Here is a 24,407-nt window from a genome sequence, read left to right as displayed (position 1 = left end):
AAGCTATTAGGTCACATTGTAATTAAACTGTAATAAAACTTGAACTATTAAAATAAACAATATATATAAAAAATATAAAAAATAAACATGAAGTCCAAAACGCATCTTACAAAAGCAGGGAATAATTTAAATCTAAGAGGCTTTGTAGTAAATGGATCGGCCACAAGCAAGGAAAACATCAATTGTGGTTTCATGGTTACTCATTACAAATGCAGGGTTTAACAGCTGGTTTCTGGCTGTAAATGTAGCTGAAGTAGGTCAAAAGATTCAACATCTATGCCCAGTGGGAGTCAACCACTGACCTCCATGAGGCCGCTCGGTGAGATCTGCCAAGAAGTGTGTCCAGTTTGATGTGTATGTTTTTATAAGTGGTTGTGTTTGTGCAGTGTTTATTTGTATACAGAAATCCTTAAAGGGTTACTTCAGGGATTTAGCATTACGTTTGTTATTAAACTTTAATTAATGTAACATAAATGTATACATTTAATTAATGTATAATAAAATTATTTCTAGACTGAGAAAAGACAGAACATATATTTTTGTCTCATGTGGATGAAAGACAACAATTCCCAGAATGCTTCGCTGCCCTACGAGGCCACTCCCAAAGCCACCGCTACTGGATTACAAGATCACTTGCCCACCACGTTCATTTAAATAAAATCAGTTCAGTTGGAGAACAGACACTACAATTAAAAACTGAACGTGTCTGTTCAATATACTGTGAGTGAGCCGGTTGTGTGTTGTGGGTTGCACAACAGCTCTTGACCTGTGGTTAGAAGCATAGTTTCTTGTTTGCATGCATGTGGACTTAATAAGTCCTTATCTTGAGCAAAATAAGCAAGCTGACATTTAGCTTCTATATATTTCATAGAATTATTTATATTTTATATATTTTATAGTCTATATATTTTATTCAGAATACATAAACATGTAATTTATGTATTTTAAGTTTGTCAAGAGTGTGCGCATGTGTGAACGTACTCTAGTACATAAGAATGAGCCTATTTTAATCTGGAAGAATTCGTGTAAAAATAAAAATGTGTCCCCAAATACCATTTCCATCATTTATAGCAAAATATCTAGCATGAATTTAATCTCAAAATCATCAATTAAAAGTTGTTACTCCACCACCTGTGTGTCATCATTAACCAACGTGGTTGAAAGAGAGATTTGCGACAATACGGTTCGGGGAAACAGTCGTGAAATTTCTTCAATGATGCAACATACTATGGTAGTTCAGCATTGAGTAACTTGGTTGGTCGGGAAACGCACCCCTGCTCCGTTTACATGAAAGCCTGCAGCTGCCCTTTAATAAATAGCTCCCTTTACTGGCTGTGCCTCTGGACAAAAAATCCTCAGATATTTGTGTCATCGGAGGACTTTTTCCAGAAAAAAAAAAAAAACACACGTCTCTGGTATTAGGGGTTTGGGGGTGGGGGGTATACACAATCATTCGAATATTGTCACGGGTTTCTACTGATAGCCATATGCTAACTCACTGAAGAAACCCTTTTATTATTTATGTATGTTGTTTATCTTTTGCAAATGTATATATATATATATATATATATATATATATATATATATATATATATATATATATATATATATATATATATATATATATATATATATATATATATATCAATTTAGGATAGGAGTTTACATCTAGCTATTCTGACTGTATTTCTCAAATTTGCTTGATATAAAGTTGCAATTGCGAGTTATAAAGTCATAATTGCATTTTATATAGTGATTCACCCCCCAGAATCAGATTTATGAGTCTGATTTTACAATTATCTTTTAAAATGTTTTATTCTGTAGCATAAACTAGCTTCCATACGTTGTAAAAAATATATATAAAAAAATAAGTGACCTGGTTAAAATTTTGAGTTCATTGAAAGTTAATACAATGAACATTTTTGAGAATTGACAACCTGCATTCAAATATTGGGTAATTGTGTGTGTTTTATTTTTGATGATGCTATGAAACATCATGTATCACATTTTTTATGTGGTTCAGATACAATATTTTGAGATTGTATTGATTAAACCAATTTCCTTCATTGTATCAATTCAATAAACTCAAAATTTTAAGGCAACCATGTCCCTTACTTTTTTAAGTTAAACCAACAACAACAAAAATGTATTGTGTAGGAATGAGCAGGGGCGTGGGACTGGGGGGATAAAGGGTACTGAGTAACCAGGGCCCAAGGCAGGGAAGTCCGTTTTCTATACATACACATACATGGTACGGGGGCCCAGCAAGATGGTTTGTACCCAGGGCCCAAAATTTGGTGCTACGCCCCTGGGAATGAGTGAAATCATTTGAAATAAATTTAAAAGAAATCCAGTTTCATGATGCATAAAATATTTGCAAGACAGTAACTGTAATCATTAATGGGATCTTATCTTAATAAAGAGTTCTTTACATTTACATTTAAAATGTACCCCCCAGATCTGTAAGGAAAAGAAGGGAATGCTATAGAACAAATACCTTATTTTAATTGATAATAATTAATAATGTCAAAATGGTGGAAATTCTTTTGAATTATGTGTCACTGTCACACATTATAAAAGGTTCTTCTTAAAAACTCAAACACTGGTTGAGATTCAGCTGCAGTGTAAAATCTAGGGTTTGATACAAAGTCAGTTGTTTTGTAACCAGATTATCTCTAACTCTTGGTTAGGACTATGACAATAAATCAATTGTGTGAATCCAAGCTAGTCCCATGCAGCTACATCTTTAGAGTAGGCTGTTGGTCTAAAGAAAAACATAGACAGAGAAAAAAAATGTCTTTGAGAACTTCTGGTGTATGCATGCAGTTATCGCAAACTATGTTATGTAAATAAGCAAGGGGGGTCTTTTCTTTCCCCCATTCACTGCCAGATGCGCGCGCGCACACACACACACACATACACACACACACACACACACACACACACACACACACACACACACACACACACACACACACACACACACACACACACACACACACACAGGTTTACACTATGTGGAATGTTCTGAGGACCTCCGCTTGCCAGGTCAGTCATCTGTGTTTATTTGGAAAGGAAAGCATCAGGAAATTGACCCAAAGCCCCCTACTGATCATGGGGCTACCCCTGTGAATTCCTCAACAATTAGACCTCTGTGCCTATTTGGCTCAAAATCAGAAGAAAAATAAAGGGTTGGAGGGGTTTCTACTCTTGACATGGAAGCAAGTGTTCTATAAATATTTTAACTACATGGATAGAGCTACAGTTTTATTCACTGAAAACCTTTCTCAAATCATATACTATAGTACGTTGGACAGGAGAAGCACGGACATTCTTCCAGAAGTTCGTTTTTCTTTTTCAGTGCCATATAGCACTTGTGCCGATGCACATTTCAAAGCAGCTTTACAGAAAACGTGTCATTGTTCGACAGGAGAACTGTGTTAAAGGTGGTAAATCCCAGTGAGAAAGCTGGAGGTGACTGTGGCAAGGAGGGCGAAAAAACATATTAAGGTGGGAACTGAATGGAAAGACCTTTCAGTGGAACCCCATCCTCAGTTAATCTCCATACGACAAAAATAAGGAGCTCTATGATAATTAATGACAAAAGTTTCATTTTATGGCAGGCTAAGCTTTTCCTTAAAGAACTGTAAGTAATCCTGGGCAGCACTGGTGTTTCAAACCCACAACCCTGACTGATAAATACACTGAGAGAAAGAGACAGGCTTAAGGAGACAGTGAGAAGAGATTAGAAGAGATGAGGGGTTATTGGTTCAGAGAATTTGGCACTGGTTCAGATCCGAGAAAGCCAGTTTGAGGAAAATTGCCTGAAACAATAGTGTAAAAAGATTACACTTATAAGTGTAATATCATTAGATACTTTCAGGGCAAACATGGGATTATCTTATATAGGAACAATACCAATTGGAATGAGAAAATCGAAACTAAAAATGTAAAGTAATATAATATTTCTAATAATATTTATCCACTATCCATGGAAAGTATTAAAGCAATAGTTCATCCAATAATGCAAATTCGGAGTTGTACATTATTTTGATGGATAATTTTAGACATTCTACTAACTATTAGTAACTTTGCAACTACATGTCAACCAACTCTCATTAGAGAAGTTGTAGACTATTCGATTAGGGTTCAAGTTAGTGGAATACGTTTCAAAGTTAATTATAATCTGTTAGAGGAACATTAAAATAAAGTGTTAGCAGATATTAAACAGAGAGTCTACTAATAATAACACCCTTAAAAGAATGTAAAAGAAATTAGTTGCAAAGTTACATATAGTTAGTATAATGTCTAAAGTAGAACAGAAATAAAGTATTACCAGTTATCATTTATTTACTGTCAACATTGTTAAACCATTTAAAATTCTTTGTGTAGAACACAAAATAAGTTGATTATCTGACTTGTATTTTATTATTATTTTAAACTGTCCTCTGAGGTGGGCAAAGCAACCAAAACAGGACAAAAACAATGTTCATAAAAGTGTTATAAAGGTGGTCTTTGTGACTTTGGGGAGAAAGTTATTATGTATCGTGATACATGTAAGAACACCTTTGTTTGCACATAGACAGATGTATGTATGCATCTGGCTATATGTATAGCCTATATGTAAATTATATGGACGGTTTCTTTTTTTTTTTTTTTGAGTACCCAATTCTCATTCACTTTTGCAGAGTGGGAAAATCAGCACTGGTATTATGCTATATATTTTTTCTTTCTTTTTTCTTTTCCATTGAATTTAAAAAAGGGGGGGTTGGAGCATATGATGGCAGTATTTTCAATTTTGCGGTTAATAAAAGCACAACAGGCTCTGACAAAAAGCGAAAAGTTTCCCACCATCTCTTCCTGCACACACATGCCACACAAAACCAAAATGTGCACACACAGTCACTCCAATTAGGGAAGAAACAGTTAGGTAGCGGTTAGGATTAGAAATGAAGCAGAAGATTATAGTCCTCAGTGAGTGTTTGAAATAGAGCTTTATATGGAAAAATTGGATTAAGGGCTGCTGCAAGTGACCACACACACACACACACACACACACACACACACACACACACACACACACACACACACACACACACACACACACACACACACGATTTGCTCCTGTGACGAGTCTTGGGGCCATTGAGCAGTTTACATTTAAAGGATATACAAAACACATAAAATGTCTTCACAATTGGAAAACAGGTCAATATTAGTCAAGTAATGGTATTTGCTTGTGCAAGTTTTGTGGTTAGAACATAAAAATGATGTCAGATGGGTCCACAGTATGACCCAATCTTTTCAATAGTTTAAAGTTTACAGTAAGTGAAATGCAACTTTCATGCTTAAGTTTGTACACATTGTTGCATCAGAAACACTGAGTGTATACAAACCTTGCCTCCATCAAATGTTTCTCTAAGACAGCATCTTAATGCTTTTGCCTGTGGTATACACATCACTCTTACTAATTAACTAGAATTGTTAATGTCATGCATGAGCAGTGGTCAGCAAGTACTAATGGCACATAGACTGCTTGCTCAGCAAGCTCTGGACCAATTTATTAGAGCAGCAAATGGTGTGCAGGATTGGGAATTAATGAACACAATAATTTAATCCCCATCCGGATATATTCTCTTACTTTAATCTTTTTGTTGTGAAATCTCTTCTTCACGTTTCAGGGAAGTGGTGTGCTATAGATGGATGTACTCCTGCAGGAAATCACTAAAAAGTGTAAGATGGGATAGTCAGTCTAGAGAGTTCCTGGACTGTTATGTAAGTGTGTTCCACATTTTGTTATATTACAGCCTTTTGACGGATTGAACGGACTGAATAATACCCCCCCTCCCCCCCCCCCTCAATTCTACAAACAATACCCAGTTATGACAATGTGAAATAAGTTTGTTTGAAATCTTTGCAAATAAAAAAATAAATAAAAAAAAATCTTATGTACATATTCACAGCCTTTGCTCAATACTTTGTTGAAGCACATTTGGTGCCAATTACAGCCTTAAGTAAGATGCTACAAGCTTGGAACATTGCAGGACCTCTCAAGTTCCATCAGGTTTGATGGGGAGTGTTGGTGCACAGGCATCTGCAGATCTTCCCAGAGACTGTTCAATCGTGTTCAAGTCTGGGCTCTTGCTGAGCCACTCAAGGACAGTCAATCAATCAATCGATCAACTTTATTTATATAGCGCTTTTACAATCACGATTGTGTCAAAGCAGCTTCACAGTGTCAAACAGGACAATATTGCAACAAAATTAGATTTGGCTGTACAGTCGTTCTGGAGAAAACAGTGATGTTATCAGCTTATTTTAATTTATCATATAGCGACAATGTTGGCAGATCAGTATTATAGTTTATAGAATTAAATTAAACCTAATTCATACATTTTATTTGTATATTTAGTTGAATAATTTTGATCATAATTTTAGTGTCCCCAACTGAGCAAGCCAAGCCAAAGGTGATAGTGACAAGGAACCAAAACCCCATCAGGGCATGATGGAGAAAAATAAACCTTGGAAGAAACCAGGCTCAGTCGGGGTGCCAGTTCTCCTCTGGCCTATTAACACACGGTGTATGATTATTATTCTGGCAACCTTACAGGTTACAGTCACAGAGTTGTCCTGTAGCCCCTCCTTTGTTATTTTTCTATGTGCTTAGGGTCATTGTCCTGTTGGAAGATGAACCTTCGCCCCAGTCTGAGGTCCAGAGCTGAGGTCCAATGATGTCTTTGCAAATTGCTGCATTTATCTTTTTCTATATCCCCACTAGTCTCACAGTTTCTGCTGCTGAAAAACATCCCCACAGCATGATGCTGCTACCACCATGCTTCACTGTAGAAATGGTATTGGCCATGTGATGAGCAGTACCTGATTTCCTTCAGACATGATGCTTGCCTTTCAGGCCAAAGAGTTCAATCTTTGTTTCATCAGACCAGAATATTTTGTTTCTCATGGTCTGAGAGTCCTTCAGGTGCCTTTTGGCAAACTCCAGGCAGTCTGTTGTGTGCCTTTCACTGAGGAGTGGCTTCTGTCAGGCAACTATACCATGCAGGCCAGATTGGTGGAGATGGTTGTTCTTCGTTCTCCATAGAGAAACGCTGGAGCTGAGACATGAGAAATATCTGAAAATTAATTGAGATTCTTATTTTGCTCTTGTTGTAGTATCAGCAGTGTCTCAGATGTTTCTCCTAAAATCCATAAGAGAAATAAGAGTAGACACAACTGAGACTTGAGAAATATCTAAGAAAAAGGAGTGCAAAATGAGAAACATTTTCTCTTTATTGTCTTTTTTTTTTTTTGTGTGACATTGGGGGTTTTCACCTTTAATGGACAGGACCATACGAATACAAGACCATACAAGCGAATGGGAGAGGAGAGAAGGGAACAGGAGCAGAAAAGTATACCTTTAGCTGACTTGAACTCGTGCTGTCTGAGGTGCTGCTGTTCCTCAATGTTGATGTGCTGTCCACAAGGCTATGACTCTGACAGAACTTTCCCTAAGCTCAAGATACTAAGGGTTTATTATCTCTTATATGTCTCAGGTATCAGCTTTGCCTTCTGGTGCCAGCTGCATAAACTTTGTCAAAGAAGTTCATAAGTTACTATGCAACAATGCTAAGTAGTAGTTAACTAAAGGGCAATCAATCTTAAATTAAATTACCTTTTTATGTAACTGACTTAAATTTGACTTAAAAAGTTATTACCAGGCTTGGGTAAAAAATAATTATTGACTACCTTTTAAGACTAGTCTACGAAGTTGTTCAACCAACCCCGGATGTCTTAAATTTTATTTTAGGATAAACTTACATTTCAAATTTGTACTAATATTGTGCTGAAACTATCATTCAAAAAGCATTATGTGTTTCAGAATATCAAGGGTTATTCATTAAAATTGATCTTAAGTGCCTAGAAATGAATATGCAGTGCTTATTCCAAACAATGATCAGACAAGTGTATGGTGTTTAGTCTAGATCAATTATTTCTTTATAACAAATGTAATACTATAGTGTACCAGTGCTTCATGGTTGCTGCTTAAGCTTTTTCTTCTTCGTTTAACATTACAAAGTTTTTCTTGTACATCCCATTTTGCATGCATGTAAAAATAGTAAATAGCATGTAAACAGTTTTACATGCATGTAAAAAAAATGCATGTTTTGTTCTTTGCATGTATTGCGCTTGATTGAAATGGTATGGATGAATACATATAAGATCACTGTGGTGTGGCAGGCAGCGGGGCGAGGGACCACGAGAGCAGGCCGGTCACGAGTGGTAATGAGTACCAGCTGCGTGACGCACCGGTCTCGTCTCATGGCCAAGTGACGGGAGCATAAAAGGAGGAGCCAAGGCAGCGGAAGACGAGAGAGGACCAGGCCTGGACTTTATGTTGAGTTTTGTTTAAGTTTTATTATGTTTGTGTGGGCAGTCGTCCGTTAGGGGCTGCCCACGTTTTATTTTGTGGGTATTTGCAGGCAGTTGTCCGTGAGGGGCTGCCCGCGGTTTTACTTTAGTTTTATTTATTTATTTTGAATTAAAGTTTTGAACGTTCGCCGGTTCCCGCCTCCTTCCTTCCAATCTACGCACATCGTTACACTGGTGCCAAAACCCGGGGGGGAAGGAGGGACATGCTGTCGAAGAGCCCTCGCTGCTGAGGGGGAGCGCGGTGCTGAGGAGGTCGGGCAGCGCGGATGAATGAGGACCGCGATGGTGCTGGAGCGAGGAAGGTGGGACAGAGGGGGGGAGTAGAGCGCAGTCTATACGCCAAATTCTGACCATCTGAAGGTCTCAGAAGAAATCGAGACTCATCAGACCAGGCAACATTTTTCCAGTCTCCAACTGTCCAATTTTGATGAGCTTGTGCGAATTGTAGCCTCTTTTTCCTATTTGTAGGGTGGATGAGTAATACCCGGTGGGGTCTTTTGCTGTTGTAGCCCATCCGCCTCAAGGTTGTGCGTGTTGTGACTTCATAAATGCTTTGCTGCATACCTTGGTTGTAACGAGTGGTTATTTCAGTCAAAGTTGCTCTTCTATCAGCTTGAATAAGTCGGCCCATTCTCCTCTGACCTCTAGTATCAACAAGTAATTTTCGCCCACAGGACTGCCGCATACTGGATGTTTTTCCCTTTTCACATCATTCTTTGTAAACCCTAAAAATATTTGTGTGTGAAAATCCCAGTAACTGAGGAGATTGTGAAATACTCAGACTGTCCCATCTGGCACCAACAACCATACCATGCTCAAAATTGCTAAATCACCTTTCTTTCCCATTTGTGTGTGTGTGTGTGTGTATATATATATATATATATATATATATATATATATATATATATATATATATATATATATATATATATATATATATATATATATATATGCACAAGATGACAGGTAGCAGACATTTATTTTCATTTTGTATTCTAAAAACTAAACTATTAGCACATTAACTCAATTAACAGATTTGATACAACATGCCATGCACTGTTACAAAGATGCACAGTATGGAAGTTGCAAAGCACGTCACTTGTAACCCTGTGCCACATAGAAGACACTTTTGAGCCAAGGAAACCTGATGCAGAGGAGACCTTCAAAGGTTAAGTGGAACAAACAAAAGCCATGCAGCATGCTAACCAATTAGCTAATTAACATAGAACAACAAACACAGGCATCCTCAAAAACCTGTTTTGTTAGCATAGCTGAGTACTTGTAGGAGACTTGTAGGAGAACTATTTAAAAAAAAAAAAAAGAACTTAAAAAAAAGGAAAATGTCAATTCAGATATCTTTTGAATTGGTATAAACTAAGGCATGGATTGATACAAATAAAATTAATTTTGACCAGCTTTCAAAATGTATGTCTTTTGGTAAAAATCCTTATATCTCAGAAACACTAGGTGAAACTTATCAGGTACCTTCAGGGCTATTATTTTTACCAAATCGTGAAAATTGGTAGAGATCAATTCAGCATGACCCAAGTAATCCTTAGAGACAAACATTTCACAAGTTATGATCAACAGGAGCACATTTTCAGATATCACGACCTGTAGGTGGTGCAGTTCCTAAATTTGGCAGGTATCTTCATGTAATGTTGCTGATGAAGTATACAAAGTCTCATTTTAATAGACCACATTACTCTCATCCAATTTTGGGTCGATATTAAGCTTCTGTAATCATAACTTTAAACCAAAATGAAAATTCTGTGCAGCTGGGTCCATCAGTCAATCTGTGCCAATTTTGAAAGAAAAAAAAGAAAAATTAGGCATCTTTTTAAGAGGTACTAGTAAAAAAAAAAAAAAATACATATATATATATATATATATATATATATATATATATATATATATATATATATATATATATATATATATATATATATATATATATATATATATATAGTACAAATTTTAACTACTGAACTGTGCAGAGTCTTAATGTAAGATATTGGTTGTGCTCATCAAGAGAAGACTAATCAGGTGAACAAAGGGTTCAAAAGTTAGGAATAGGACAGGAAAGTGGATTTTTAAACTGGTGCTGAGGATTTGGCCCCAGAGATCACAAAATTGGTCAAATTACTTTTGATGACCACCAAAAAAATTACCCAATTGGGGCTTGGCTCCCAAAAAGAAAAGAACTTAAGAAAGAAGTCAGATAGAGAACGTGTCTTGTGTTGTTATTGTGCACTGAGCATGAGAAATAGTAAACCAAAAAAGCAAAAACCAGTCAAGAATAGAAATGCAGATTTGTCTATTATTGTATGCATTAATGGAACAAGAGAAAAGAAGTATGCATGCACACATGTGCTGTGTGTGAGTGGAGTCTGAAGAGATCTAGCTGGGTTTGTCTCCCTTTGGAGGAGTCCATCACAGAGCTTAATTACTTACGCATGTGGAACATTTCAAGCCTTTAAAATGTTCTTTTCTCCAAAGAGAGAGAGAGAGAGAGAGAGAGAGAGAGAGAGAGAGAGAGAGAGAGAGAGAGAGAGAGAGAGAGAGAGAGAGAGAGAGAGAGAGAGAGAGAGAGAGAGAGAGAGAGAAAGAGAGAGAGAGAGAGAGGGCAGGGCAAGGGAAAAAAAAATTCAGACAGGAGTTCCAAACAAATACGGACTTAAAACTATGGCCTCTCTGTCTCTCCTCTGGCAAGGGTCAAAGTTCAAGAGGATCAGACCAATTGGACACAGGCTTCTTGTCTCAAAAGTGGGGGAATGCTGCAGCTGACCTGTAAAGAAATACCCCTCTCTAGATCAAAGCCTAAGAAAAGTTTCATTTAAAACTCCAGAGCCAAAAGATCTGCTGGTTACGCAGATTTAACATCGATTCTCCTCCTCTGCATGTCAGACCCCACCCTGCACAGTTTACTGACATATTTCCAGAGGTTTGAAGAATAAATATGAACCATTTGTGCTTTGAAAAATTGAATTTCTCTGGTTACAATTCCAACCCATTTTTTAAGCATTCCACAGAAATGGGGAGATATAGTAACAGTTACATCTATCTATTAGTAGATATGCTTTAAATTGAGGGCAAAAGGAGACCAAACTATGTGACTTGGAGAACACTGTTATATAAATATACAAGTTTCAGTTAAATGTGAAGTTTTTTAATGTTAACATACATTCTCTTAAACCAGTTCATTGTTCATTTACTGCTATTGTTATGTCATTCAAGGGTTTATCCTACCCAAAAGTGTAAACAATGAGCCTCCCGGTCCGCTCAGATTCGTCTGTCTATGTCCCACTCAACCTATAGCAAAAGTTTGAGAAGTGGCTACTGTAGCAAGCTGAACCAGAGAGTGTTGTCATGGCTCACGTTACATGGGAAAACATATTCAGTTTCGTTTACAGATGTGCAGAAAGGTTAAACAGGTCATGAGCATGTCAAAGTGAATTGGGTATTGCTATGCAACTGGCTCTACAATGGACACTTCCATGGCATACAACATCATCATGCATCTGTTCATAAAGACAAATGTACCCATTTATATTGTTCACTTTGATGTGTCCAGTGTATACAGACTCAAACAGCTGTGGCGCATCATGTGTTGTTGTACTCGAGAACGGTCTTGTTTTGACACCATGTGTTGTCCACTACTCGAGAAAGGTCTTGATTTGAGATCGGTCTTAATACTATTTTTAGAAGGTCTTGGTCTTGTCTCAGTCTCAACCACATTTGTACTCGGTCTCGTCTTGGTTTGAGACTTAGAGGACTCTGGATTTTGTTTCAAGACAACAGCACACCCGCACACAAAAAGGATTCAGCATTTTGAATGAATCGGTTGAATCAAAGATTCAATTATCTATTCATAAACTACTGCCTCATTCATGAACGAATCAGCCGTTTGAATTAATCAACTGAATGATTCACTCATTAAGACCTGCTGCCACCTACAGGTGGTTTAGTTTAATGTTTAAATGGGTGGTAAAATTTCAACAATTTCACTTTTCTAACTTTAGATAGTGTGTAATGTTGCTATTAGAGCGTAAACAACATCCGCAAAGTTACAATGTTCAAAATTTAAAGCAAAGGGAGATATTTGCTTTTAAAGAAATCAATTTCTAAGGACTAGAGCAAACGGCGGTAGGGACTACAGACTTTTCCTCCAGGGTTGGTGACATCACCAGCTCCAATATTTACATAAACCCCTCCTCCGGGGGGCATTTTTTATTCCTGTGGAATAGTGGGCTGAAGTGTTCCGCAATGCAGACGAAATTCTGTTATTTTTATCCGGATTGCAGGTCCACTTTGTTCATTCTTCCTAGGGATGGGGGAGTTAGGGATCAATGGTTAAAATTTATTTTTAACTTTGTCCCTCATAATTATTACCCAAATCTCGCTCTCGCCCATTTTATGGAGGAAAGCTTCCACAATCGTTGCAAGTTCAATGCAGGTTTCGCACAATGGCTTATCCTGAAAGATGGAGCAGTTCCAACTTTAAAAACAGAAGCCATTTACGGGCCACAACCTTTAAGTATGATTTTTTTTTCTATGTGTTTTCCTGTAATAGTTTATATTGTTAATTGTACGTTGTATTGTATTGTTAATTGTACGTTGTATTGTATTGTTAATTGTACGTTGTATTGTATTGTTAATTGTATGTTGTAGCAAGGAAGTAAACAAATGACAATGCTGTTTGGCTCTGCAAACCAGTTTGTTAAATGTCCATTCATACTTAACGTTATCCAACAAACACCTAATGTTAACAGCTTTAAAAAAAAAAAAAAATCTCAACAGTGAACTTGCTTGTAATTAGTGTAAATTATTCTTTGATTAGAGCTTTTATGTTTTGTTTATCTACAGGCATGCTAAACATGGTTCTTTGTCTGATTTGGCTACTATGGTAAAGCCAATGTTTAGTATTCGTTTTGGGTTAATAGTTCTTGCGAAAGATATTTGGCTATAATCGTTCTAAAAATACAAAAGTAACAGTGCCATTAAGAGCGATCACTAGATCTGCAGTCTTTACAGACTACCGTTAAAGGTAAGGGGTTTCCAAAACACGTGCACTAGGCGTTAGCGAATCACAACACACTGAACCAGCTAACCAATCTGAACCCATTGAGCAGTTTTGAGGGACCGGCTTCATAGAACCCAGAAACCATCAGACCATTTTTACAAGGAGGGACAGAGCAGTGTAGAATAATGGTAAAATATATGAAAAAAAATGCAATTTAAAGAATAAATAAAGTATTTGAACGCATGTTACAGTGAAACCCACAAATACAGTCAAGCCTTCGAAAGATTGTTTTACCACCCCTTTAAACATTCTTTCCAACATTTCTTATTTGTATTAAAATAACATTATTTAATGCAGATCTATTTTTTTTTTGTGTAAATTATTTAATTTGATTGGTAACAACCCATTAGTGTCTTATTCTAATTTAATTTATTGATCAAATTAAAAAATATAAAAGGAAAGCGTAAGCATAGCCTATATTTAATAAGATAAATCTTCATAAATATGAAGATTTAAATACATCAAAGCTGATGAGAATATTGCTTCACAATAATGAAATTTAACTCTGCTGATCACGCTGATAGATAACCAGAATTGTAAATCAGAATATAATCTGTGCAACAGATGGTAGGCACAATTACATTTACCCAAAAATAACTTAATTAAAATGCCACAATCCATACTGTTTTAGAACATAGACATTAAGAGAATAAATTGTTCCCTATCATGGGAACTCCCACTGCGTCACCGCTCTGGGAACGCCTCTGCATGATTGTGTCGTGAAACACGTATGTCATCGGTCCAATAGAGAGACGGAATGTCATAGGTGGGTGACGTCACAGACCCGGAAAATAAAAAGCACACCGGCAAACACATGCCGTTAGCTTCTATTGTCTTTAACAAGCACTCTTTGTCATTCTGTCTGTCAAAACTGTGTGTTTGTGTCTGAGTTCAGACTTTTTCATTTGCCCTCACACACAATTTACACAAAGAGAGAGAGGTTATGGCGAGCGAACAGCATTACAGAGAGTGTGTTCCTCCCTGCTCGCGCTACATTACGAGCGGGGATACACACTTGATGTGTGTTGTTTGTTTGGGAGAACAGATGCATCGGCCATTCTATGGCAGCCCTGGTGGCCACGGAGAGGCACTTATGCTTAATCTGACAGAAATTAAAGAACGAGATGAGAGCTTTCGGCTTGATGCACCGTTGTCCCCGGGAGGCCTGTTCGGTGACTCTGTCACCATGGTTACCGACAGGTTCCTGGAGGCAAAGAAACAATCTGTGGCGCTCGAGCAGTTTCTCCCCCGTAAACCCCAGGTCTCGTCTGCTGCTGGGCGGGAGCAGCAGGTGCTCAGTACGAGCTCCTCGCACAGAGTGCAGCTAAAACAGAGCGTCGCCACCCCCACACCTCCACAAAATGGGTGGGCCGGTGGTCGGCGCTCTCAGGCGCAGACTGATCTGAGGACAGTCGTTATCTCTAAGAAGTCCTGACGCCCTGGCTGATCCTAGCACAGTCAGCTCATCTCGCGGCTCAATCTCGAGATGTTGTTCTCGCGCACATGAGAAAGTTGGGGCTGAGGCTCAATTCCAAGAAGAGCGTTCTTTCTAAGGTGCAGAAAATAACATATCTAGGAGTGAATTGGGACTCTGTCTCTATGCCGGCTCGTCTGTCACAGCCTCGCATAGGGTCCATCTCAGCCATGAAGGGGTGAAACTAGACCAGTCACTCACTGTAAAACAGTTTCAGAGGCTGTTAGGTCTGATGGCAGCAGCGTCCAACGTGATTCCTTCGGGTCTGCTGTACATGAGTCATTTGCAGTGGTGGCTCAAAACCAAAGGCTTTTCCCTGAAGGGGAACCCTTTTCGCGTGATCAAGAAAATGTGGTGGTCTCTCCGCACCTTGGTCATGTGGAAGGATCCTTGGTTTCTGGCCCATGGTCCATCGCTGGGGGCACCGTGTCAGCGTGTGTCTCTGACCACGGATGCCTCCCTGACAGGCTGGGGGGCGACCATGGGTGGTCGCTTAGCCCAGGGCCTGTGGCAGGAACACCAGCATTCATGGCATATAAATTGCCTGGAAATGATGGCAGTATTTTAGGCTCTGAAGCACTTCCTGCCGTATCTCAGGGGCCGTCATGTGCTTGTTCGCACAGACAGCAAATAGTTGGTCTCCTATATAAATCATCAGCGGGGCCTAAGGTCTCGTCGCTTATACAAGTTGGCGCCTTATCACCCTGTGGGCTCAGGGAAAGTTGCTGTCAGTCAGGGCAATGTACATCCCAGGGAGCCAGAATGTGGAAGCAGAAATCCTGTCGAGGCAGGGGCCGAGGCCTGGGGAGTGGAGACTCCACACCGAGGTGGTGGAGCTCCTTTGGGAGAAATATAGCAGGGCTCACGTAGACCTGTTTGCCACTCACAGAAACACTCATTGTTGTCTATGTTTCTCCCTGTAGCCTCCAGCTCCTCTGGGACTGGATGCGGCGGTACAAGAGTGGACGAGGCTGCCCCTGTACGCTTTCCCCCCGATTGTTCTTGTTCTGGGAGTTCTAGAGAGAGTGCGCCGGGATGGGACCCGTCTTCTACTAGTAGCCCTGTTTTGGCCGGGCCGAGTATGGTTCTTGGACATTGTGTCTTTCCTCGACGGCTCTCCCCTGGAGATTCCGATCAGGAGGGACCTTCTCTCTCAGGCAGGCGGTGACTTCGTGCACCCTCGCCCGGAGTTGTGGAAACTGTGGGCTTGGCCTCTGACTGGGCCTATCTCATAAGTTCTGGTCTCTCAACCGAGGTTGTTGAGACCATTCTACACTCTAGAGCTCCCTCCACGAGGAAACTTTACGCTTTGAAGTGGAGACTCTTCACCTTATGGTGTAGAGGTCGCCTGTGGGATCCAGTTAACTGCCCTGCGAGTGCAGTGCTGGAGTTCCTGCAGGACAGATTCTCACATGGGTTACCCTCCACATTAAAGATGTACGTGGTGGCCATAGCTGCTTAGGGCGTGGTTTTGCGAGGTTTGTAGCGGGAGAGAAGAGGAGGAGCCAAGTGGTGAGTAAGTAGGTCAAGTGCAGATCATTAACACCTGTGTCTGTTTGCAGTAATTGCCGTGGAGAGACAGCATTTAAGCCACTGCAGAGGAGAAAGTGCCAGTGACTGACAAGGACTGGGACTGCTGCTGCTGGATTATACTGCTTACCAAGAGACTGAGTTTGATCAAGAAAGTGGAGAGTACCGACTGAGAATTTAGTTTATGAATAAGACAGCGCCGTGTGCATACTTTATGTTTGAGAGTGTTTACCTTAATAAAGAGTGCAGTCCCAGTCTCGCCAACCCCGGCTTCTTCCTTCACACCTCCACGAACATATGTTACAGTCCTGTTCGTGCACTCGATGCTTATGTCCACAGAGCTGCCCTGTGGAGGAGATCTGAACAGCTGTTTTTTTGTTACGGGCCCTCTTTGAGAGGGAGCCTGGTCTCAAAGCAGAGGATGAGCAAGTGGGTGGTCGAGGCTATCTCACTTACTTATGTGCCGGCCGGACAGCCTTCGCCTTTGGCTGGTCCCACTCCACGAGGAGCATGGCTGCATCTCAGGCACCGTTGGCAGGGGCCTCCCTGCAGGATGTCTGTGATGCAGCAGGCTGGTCCTCACTGCACACTTTTGTCCGATTCTTAGAGCTAGACGTTAACGCTACTCCAGGGGCTTGGGTGCATGCCTCTTAATATGCACAGACGGGCATCTGGCTTCTATGGGGACGTGGATATTCTCATTCCCAGAGGGGTGACGCAGCGGGAGTTCTCATGATAGGTAACATCTTGGTTACGTCTGTAACCTTGGTTCCCTGAATAGGGAACGAGGCACTGCATCACCCTGCCATACTCCCCGCATGCCAGCAAACGCATGTTTCATCCTTTTAAAGAAGCTAACGGCGTGTGCTTGCCGATATGTTTTATAGTTTCCGGGTCTGTGACGTCACCCGACTATGACTTTCCATCTCTCTATTGGACTGATGACATACGTGCTTCAAGACGCAATCACGCAGAGGCGTTTCCAGGGCAGTGACGCAGCGTTATGCAAGTACTTTTACTTTTAATACCTAAAGTGCATTTAAAATCAGGTACTTTTTACTTTTTTAGTATTGTAGTACATCTGCTTTTACTACAGTAAATATGTCTCTGGTTGCTTGTACATTTACTTAAGTACTGAGAGTCAGTACTTCCATCACCACTGCTCTTTTACCGTAAGTTGACTGTCTGACGAAAGTTACTTATTTTAGTCTATAAAGTTTTAAATATGGATTTTTTTCTCACACAAACACATCACTTCATTTCAGAAGGCCTTTATTAACCCTCCCGAGCCGTGTGAATTACTTTTATTGTGGATAGATGCACTTTTATGGATTTTCAGCCATTCACTGCCATTACAGAGCTTGGAAGAGCAAGGACTTTTTTATAACTCAGATTGTATTGGTTTGAAAGAAGAATTTCATATACACCTAGGATGACTTGTAAATCATGGGCTAATTTTAATTTTTGTGTGAACTATCCCTTTAAAGTCTTGGTCTTTTCTTGGTCTCAGATTAGGTGGTCTTGACTACAACGCTAGCACTATCTCAAAACACGGGCCCAGTGCAGATACATTAGATGGTTTTATTATAAGCGAGAACTTATAGGGTGTTTTCCTACTCAGTTGCTTACTCTTGACACACAGCAACATAGATCAAATAATTAATATGTTGGCCCTTTTTTGAAACTAGTCAACATTTGCCTGTTGAGACATAACATCACAAGCAACCGTATAAGAGATTTTTGTGATGGTTGAGTTGGGGAGGCAAAAGATGCAATAAAGACAGCTTTGTTACATTTAAAGTTTCTGTCAATACAAAAGAAGGGATACAAGAAACTTTTCAGAACTTTTATTGGAAGTGTACAGTCTTGCTGGACTATTTGAATTAAGAATAAACTTGAACTCAGAATAAAGGTTAATTTATGTGAGCCAGTTATCAAACTAATTATAAACATGTTCTGGGAAAAGCAGTTTTTAAGAAAAGCAAAAGAGTAAATCAATTATAGTACAACATCAATTGAACAAAAGTGCTCCAGATTCCTACCATTAAACAATTCTAGAAGAAATCATACATATTGTTCTGCATACTCTGCTTACGTAAAAACACCTTAAACGGATAACATCAAACAATCTCTTTTGAAAACATTAATGATTTCTGTAAATAATAATTCTGAAACCTATAACTCCTGATGAGATAGCAATGGGCAGTCTCTTGTCTCAGTCTCAAGCACTTCGGAATGAGTGTGAATGTGCTTTTGAGAATGAAGGTTTGCCATCACAATGTTTTCCTTCAAAACATTAAATTGAACAAAGTAAGGCTTTGTTGTTAATTTTACATGTCTGTTTATACACCTTTCATGTGAATTATGACAGACCCAACACTACCCAAACAGAGACCATCCAGCCCAAGGTGGATCTAGCAAGCATGCTTGAATCCTATGTAGTTAGTTACAACCAAATTCTTTGCACCATGTTTACGTATCTTGTGACAAAATAACATACAAAAATGTATAATGTCATATCAAACCATATGTGATAAGATGTATAAAATCTTATTCCATAAAACAAGGAAAACAAAATTTAAACAGCATTTCGCTAATTTCTCCATAATTACGCATATAGCCTTTATGGCGTCATACAGTCAATAATAATTAGACACAAGAATAAATTGTACTTTCTGAACTTTCTACTACTGCATTATCAGCAGAGAACCGTACTGGGGTTCACATGAACCAAACCCCAGATCACCTTTTTAAGCGGACTCTGGTACGTTTGGTGGGTACACACCCGAGTTTCGGAAGACCAAATGTGCCGAACTCTGACGTCAATCGAACCCGGGTGTGCACCAAAAGTGCTAATGTGAAAGCACTATTACACCCAGCGAATACTATTCTCCAATAACTTTCAAGGTGAGCACATTGCTCAACACAATTATCCTGTATAGAGCCCCTTGTAGCATGCCTATTGCACTGTGCCATTTCTGTAGATATGTCAAGATTGTGGTAAAACACACACACACACACACACAGCTAAAACACCTCCCCCTCCCCCCCACCACCACACACACACAGGTGTGAGAGCTGAAAAGGCTGAGAGACGTGTGATTATCCTGACACCTTGTTCACACTTGACCTAGCAGCCAGAATTAGATCAGTCATAGCAGTGGAATGCTCTCGCTGTGGTTTAATGTACATGCAACACCCTGCACTGTGTGAAAATGGCAGGTTTTCCCTTAACTCTATGGGAGTGGAATTTACAGTAATGAGAACTGCTAAAATGTGAGACTTGCTAAGCCACCCAGTAAGCAGTTTTGGGATGATGATGATGATGATGATGATGATGATGATGATGATGATGAGGATGATGAAGGCTTTCTGTTTCATAACTCTGTGTGCTTGAAAGTTTGTTTCTCTGTGCCTTGAATTTCTGAATTCATTTCTCCAACATACACATAAATAAAGCTATGCACATCAGGATTAGACATGTTCTCTCACATGTGTTTTCACGAACTCAGTGTTTTCCGAATTCCTGCTCCAACAAGATAACCACACGAGCAATGCTGGTCAGTAGTGTCACCACAAACAGAGAAACGTTTAACTATTTTCTCAGTAGTGAGATGTTAGTTCCATGTAGCTTTTCAAAGACTCAAACAATTGAGCACTAGCAATGCTGTGGTCATGGGTTAGATTGCCAGTGAATGATAGACTGAATTTTGAATTAAATAAGAGGCAGTATGATCAAAAGGTGCCTTACTATAATTACAACCCTAACCCAAATGAATTAGTATTCTAATACATGTTTTATAAACGAGGCCCAGGGTGTTTAAATGGTATAGACAAACACATGGAAATTGAATGAGGACCATGTGAACATAATCAAAAAGTCTATTATAAACCAATGAAACAAACAAGTGGCAGGGAAAAAGGGTACAAAACAAGCACAAGAAAACAGGAACATACTCAACTTAAAGCACGACATAAACACAGATCAAGCATTACCCCCCAAAGACTATCTTTTCCCACTTTTAAACAAACATCCACAAAAGCCCATATAGAGAACATAACCATATAGATCCCAGCTCAGTAGTCCGTTTCGATAGACATTTAGAACCTCCTTACTTTAACCAATTTTCTATGCTTTTTACAAGTCTTCATATTTTCTTGGTCCTGAAGCAGCACTAAGGAATGTTAAACTCCAGCCCTTCACCACAAGCACATCATTCACATTCCTCTCCACAAACACAACAGCTATAACCATGACAACCTTTGCAAAACATGGCGGTTGGTTTGACTTTGTTTAATTGCTCCCACTCACTTTCTTTCATCACTCCATTACTGCACATACATTTAAGATGCACACTCTTAACATGACTATGGCAAGTTAATTCAAGAGGCCCAGAAGCTGTCATTTACATCATTTTGAGAGTCTTCGGTGATTGGAATGTTTGGATTTAGTTACAGTGATTCAAATGACTCAAATGACACCATGAGACAAATGTGGCTATCACTGTGTCATACAAAAGATCAAGAGTTCATCGCAATCATGGATGGTTAAGTGTGGAAATCCTTGCCAGCTACTCACAGTGTCTCCAACTTTAAAAACCCCACTAACTAGAAGTTGGCAGAGGCCCTCTTCATCCGGCAGGCTTTGGTGGCTTTTCCGTGAGTCGTCAACTGGCCACTCGAATGGGGACTTGCGTCAGACGACTTTGTTTTATCATGTTTTAAATACACGAACTTCATTCAATACATATTACAATATTGCCATGACTTAAGCCAACCCGATCACACATAAATGCGTATAAATAGTACGATTGTGCAATGTCGTGGAATGTATACGCCAAAACTCATTTTGGCGTGCATATGATACGCTGTTTTTCGCGTGCATATGATACGCACTTTATGGCGTATATATACGCTCTTGGTTTAGGGTGGTGGGGTGGGGGGTTCATATGTATAATACGCCATAAAATGCGTGTCATATGCACGCGAAAAACAGCGTGCCATAGACACGCCAAAATGAGTTTTGGAATATACATTCCACGACATTGCACACTCGTACTATTTATACGCATTTTTGTGAGAATACCCTGCTTAAGCACACACAAATACACACCACTTCATTTGAAGCTGTTCAAATAAGACAATTTGTTTTTCTTACCCCCATAAAGTGTATCCCAGTGACTCCATTGTGCTCAATCCTAAATCTAAAATATGCTCTTAACAACCGTCTAATAGTGGCCTTTCTCTTAAAGCCACTCAAGTAGAGGAGAGTTAATTTACAAGGAATCGACTTTCACTATTTCTTTCTAAATCATATTAACGAGAACATAAAATGAAAGCATTTCAAAACCAACAAATCCTGTCCGTTTTTTTAAACAGGTATACATATTTTCATAATTTTTTAGATCCTAAGAAGACTTAGAAGTTTATAAGGGGGTATCGATAAGTAATGACTAGATACTGTATTGATGTTCAGGGGGGAATAGTTTAGCCTGAATGGGTTATTGCTCTTAAAAAGTGAACATTTTGTGTTGTTTGAATTGACTTTATTCTTTGGAACAATTTAAGCCATTCCTATTCTTCAAATAAATATATTTACACTGGTCATTGTGAGAAAGCTGCTCAAGCTCAAGCAAGTTTGCTTTTGCATCAATAATCAGGGTATATTTGCGTGGTATCATCGTCAATGGGAGTGACTGCGGTTATACCCACTGAATGGGAGCGTTGGTTTTCAAACCAATTGAAAGCCAATGCATATATACTAGAGGTATATTTTTACAGACTTCCAAAAGCTACAGAAAGAGAAGCAATTGTATCGCTGAAATTCACAAAAACAACTGGAGTCAAAGCGGCAAAATGTGGATTTGCAATTATAATTTTGTGTCAGTATGTTGAATTTCGGGGTAAAGTCATACCCTATATATTATTGTTAACTCGTCAATTCAAAGGTTACTTCAGCGATTAGCATATGGCTTTGTATCAGTAGAAACCCTGGAGTATATTCAAATGATTGTGCTTTCCCCCTTCATATCCCCCTGAGACAAGAGATTTATGCATTTTATTTCTGGAAAAATTCCTCCTATGATGCATATTGATGATATTTGCATCATAGGAGGAATGTTTGCTCAAAGGCTAAAGACTACAGCCAGCAGAGGGAGCCATTTCTGCATGTTTTGAACCCGCGCATAGGGGATGGAGATCACACTCAGAGCTCAGCTCAGCTGCAGGCACTCATTTAAACGGAGCTATGGTGAGCAATGTAAGACTTTTAACTTCTCAAATTAATTTCTATGAAAGTTAAGCTTGCAAAGTCATGAACTGAAACGCGCCAGACTGAACTCGCGTTGTGAATGTATGCCGCGAGATGAGTGTAGTTCGCGATTACCTCAGCTCTCATCACGAGAGCTCATTCAGCTCATTTATCTCACTCCTGCAGTTAGTGCTCAGTGCTGTGATACTTGCGCGGTGACTCACTCATTATATTGAACAGACACGTTCAGTTTTTAATTGTAGTGTCTTCTGTAACTCAGTCACAGTAATCAAGTTGGTGGCTTTGGGAATGGCCTCACAGGGCAGCGAAGCATTCTGGGAATTGTAGTCTCTCATCCCCATGAGACAAAAATACATTTTCTGTCTTTTCTCAGTCTAGAAGGCACCAAGATCGAACATAATTTCACATTTCTACTACATTGATGACCCAGTTTCAATACAGATTCATCTTCCCAGCGCTGAAGTACCCCTTTAAGTATTTACCATCTTTTTTTCCCCTTTTTTTTATAACCACTGACAAAAAAATATGCAAGTTTTAGGGCTGGACGATATGATGATATAACATTAGTTGAAGTGATCATGTGAATTTAGATCTACCTTTTTTGTATTTATACAAATCGTTCACAGGCAAATTTGCTTCATGTAGTTCCTCGGCATCGGAATCAAGCACATATAAATGTGCGAAACACGGTTCCTAGCTGCACTTCAATATCCGTAGATCACTGGATCTTTGGTAAGTTGTAAGGAACATTATATCGAGTCCAATCTTCAGTTTAAACTGATTATCAGTTGCTTTACTCCCATTTTTATAGTTTATATAAAAATATTAAATCCAGTATCCCCTATTAAACCCCTATTAACCCCTATTATATCCAGTCAAGCAGCAGCTCTTCTGGCACTCAGTCCGTCTGAGGGGGCTTGTTTTCGGCATCAATACATACCCTCTATATTCCAAAACCTGTGAGAACATGCGTTTGTGTTTACAGGGCCACGAGTCACATTTTTCGTAAGATACCCAGGTGTGTATGTAAGCCACGAGTCCTCACAGTTAGATGCGACTAAAATGTACACAGTACACAATCGTAACCTTGCCCTTTTTAAACTCTTGTCTTTGAGCTCTTTTAATGTGGTGACTCGTCTTTCACGAAATTCGTTCCGGAGCTCTGGAGCATTGCAAGCATAATTCTGTACCGGCTGAGCTACCAAGCAAGCTTGGTGTGTCCGAAAAGCCTAACATATGGAGCTGTTAAAGTGATGCAAACTGTATATTACTGTTTATTCGTTTACAAATCATGAACTATGGTAAAATAACATAACAATATTGTGCAAGGAGTCATGTGAAAACCAGTCATTAATCAGTAATCTGCCCCCCCCCCATAATCATATTTATGTATGAAAATGATTACAAAATGATTGCTTGCTGTTTTACTGCCTCTAGTGTTAATTTCTGTTGGAATGTATGTATTAGTACATATTTTGCAGTTGGCAAAAATGTTGCCACAGGTGCAGTTTTTTTTTTTTTTTTTTTTTTTTTTTTTTTTTTACTGTTGTCTAAGGTCAACTAATGATGTTTGCATGTTTTTTTTTTTACATTCAAAAACATCATAACTAATAAGTATTAGG

This window comes from Pseudorasbora parva, chromosome 3 (genome assembly GCF_024679245.1).
Source record: "Pseudorasbora parva isolate DD20220531a chromosome 3, ASM2467924v1, whole genome shotgun sequence".
Lineage (NCBI taxonomy): Eukaryota > Metazoa > Chordata > Actinopteri > Cypriniformes > Gobionidae > Pseudorasbora > Pseudorasbora parva.
This window is presented reverse-complemented; position numbering follows the sequence as displayed.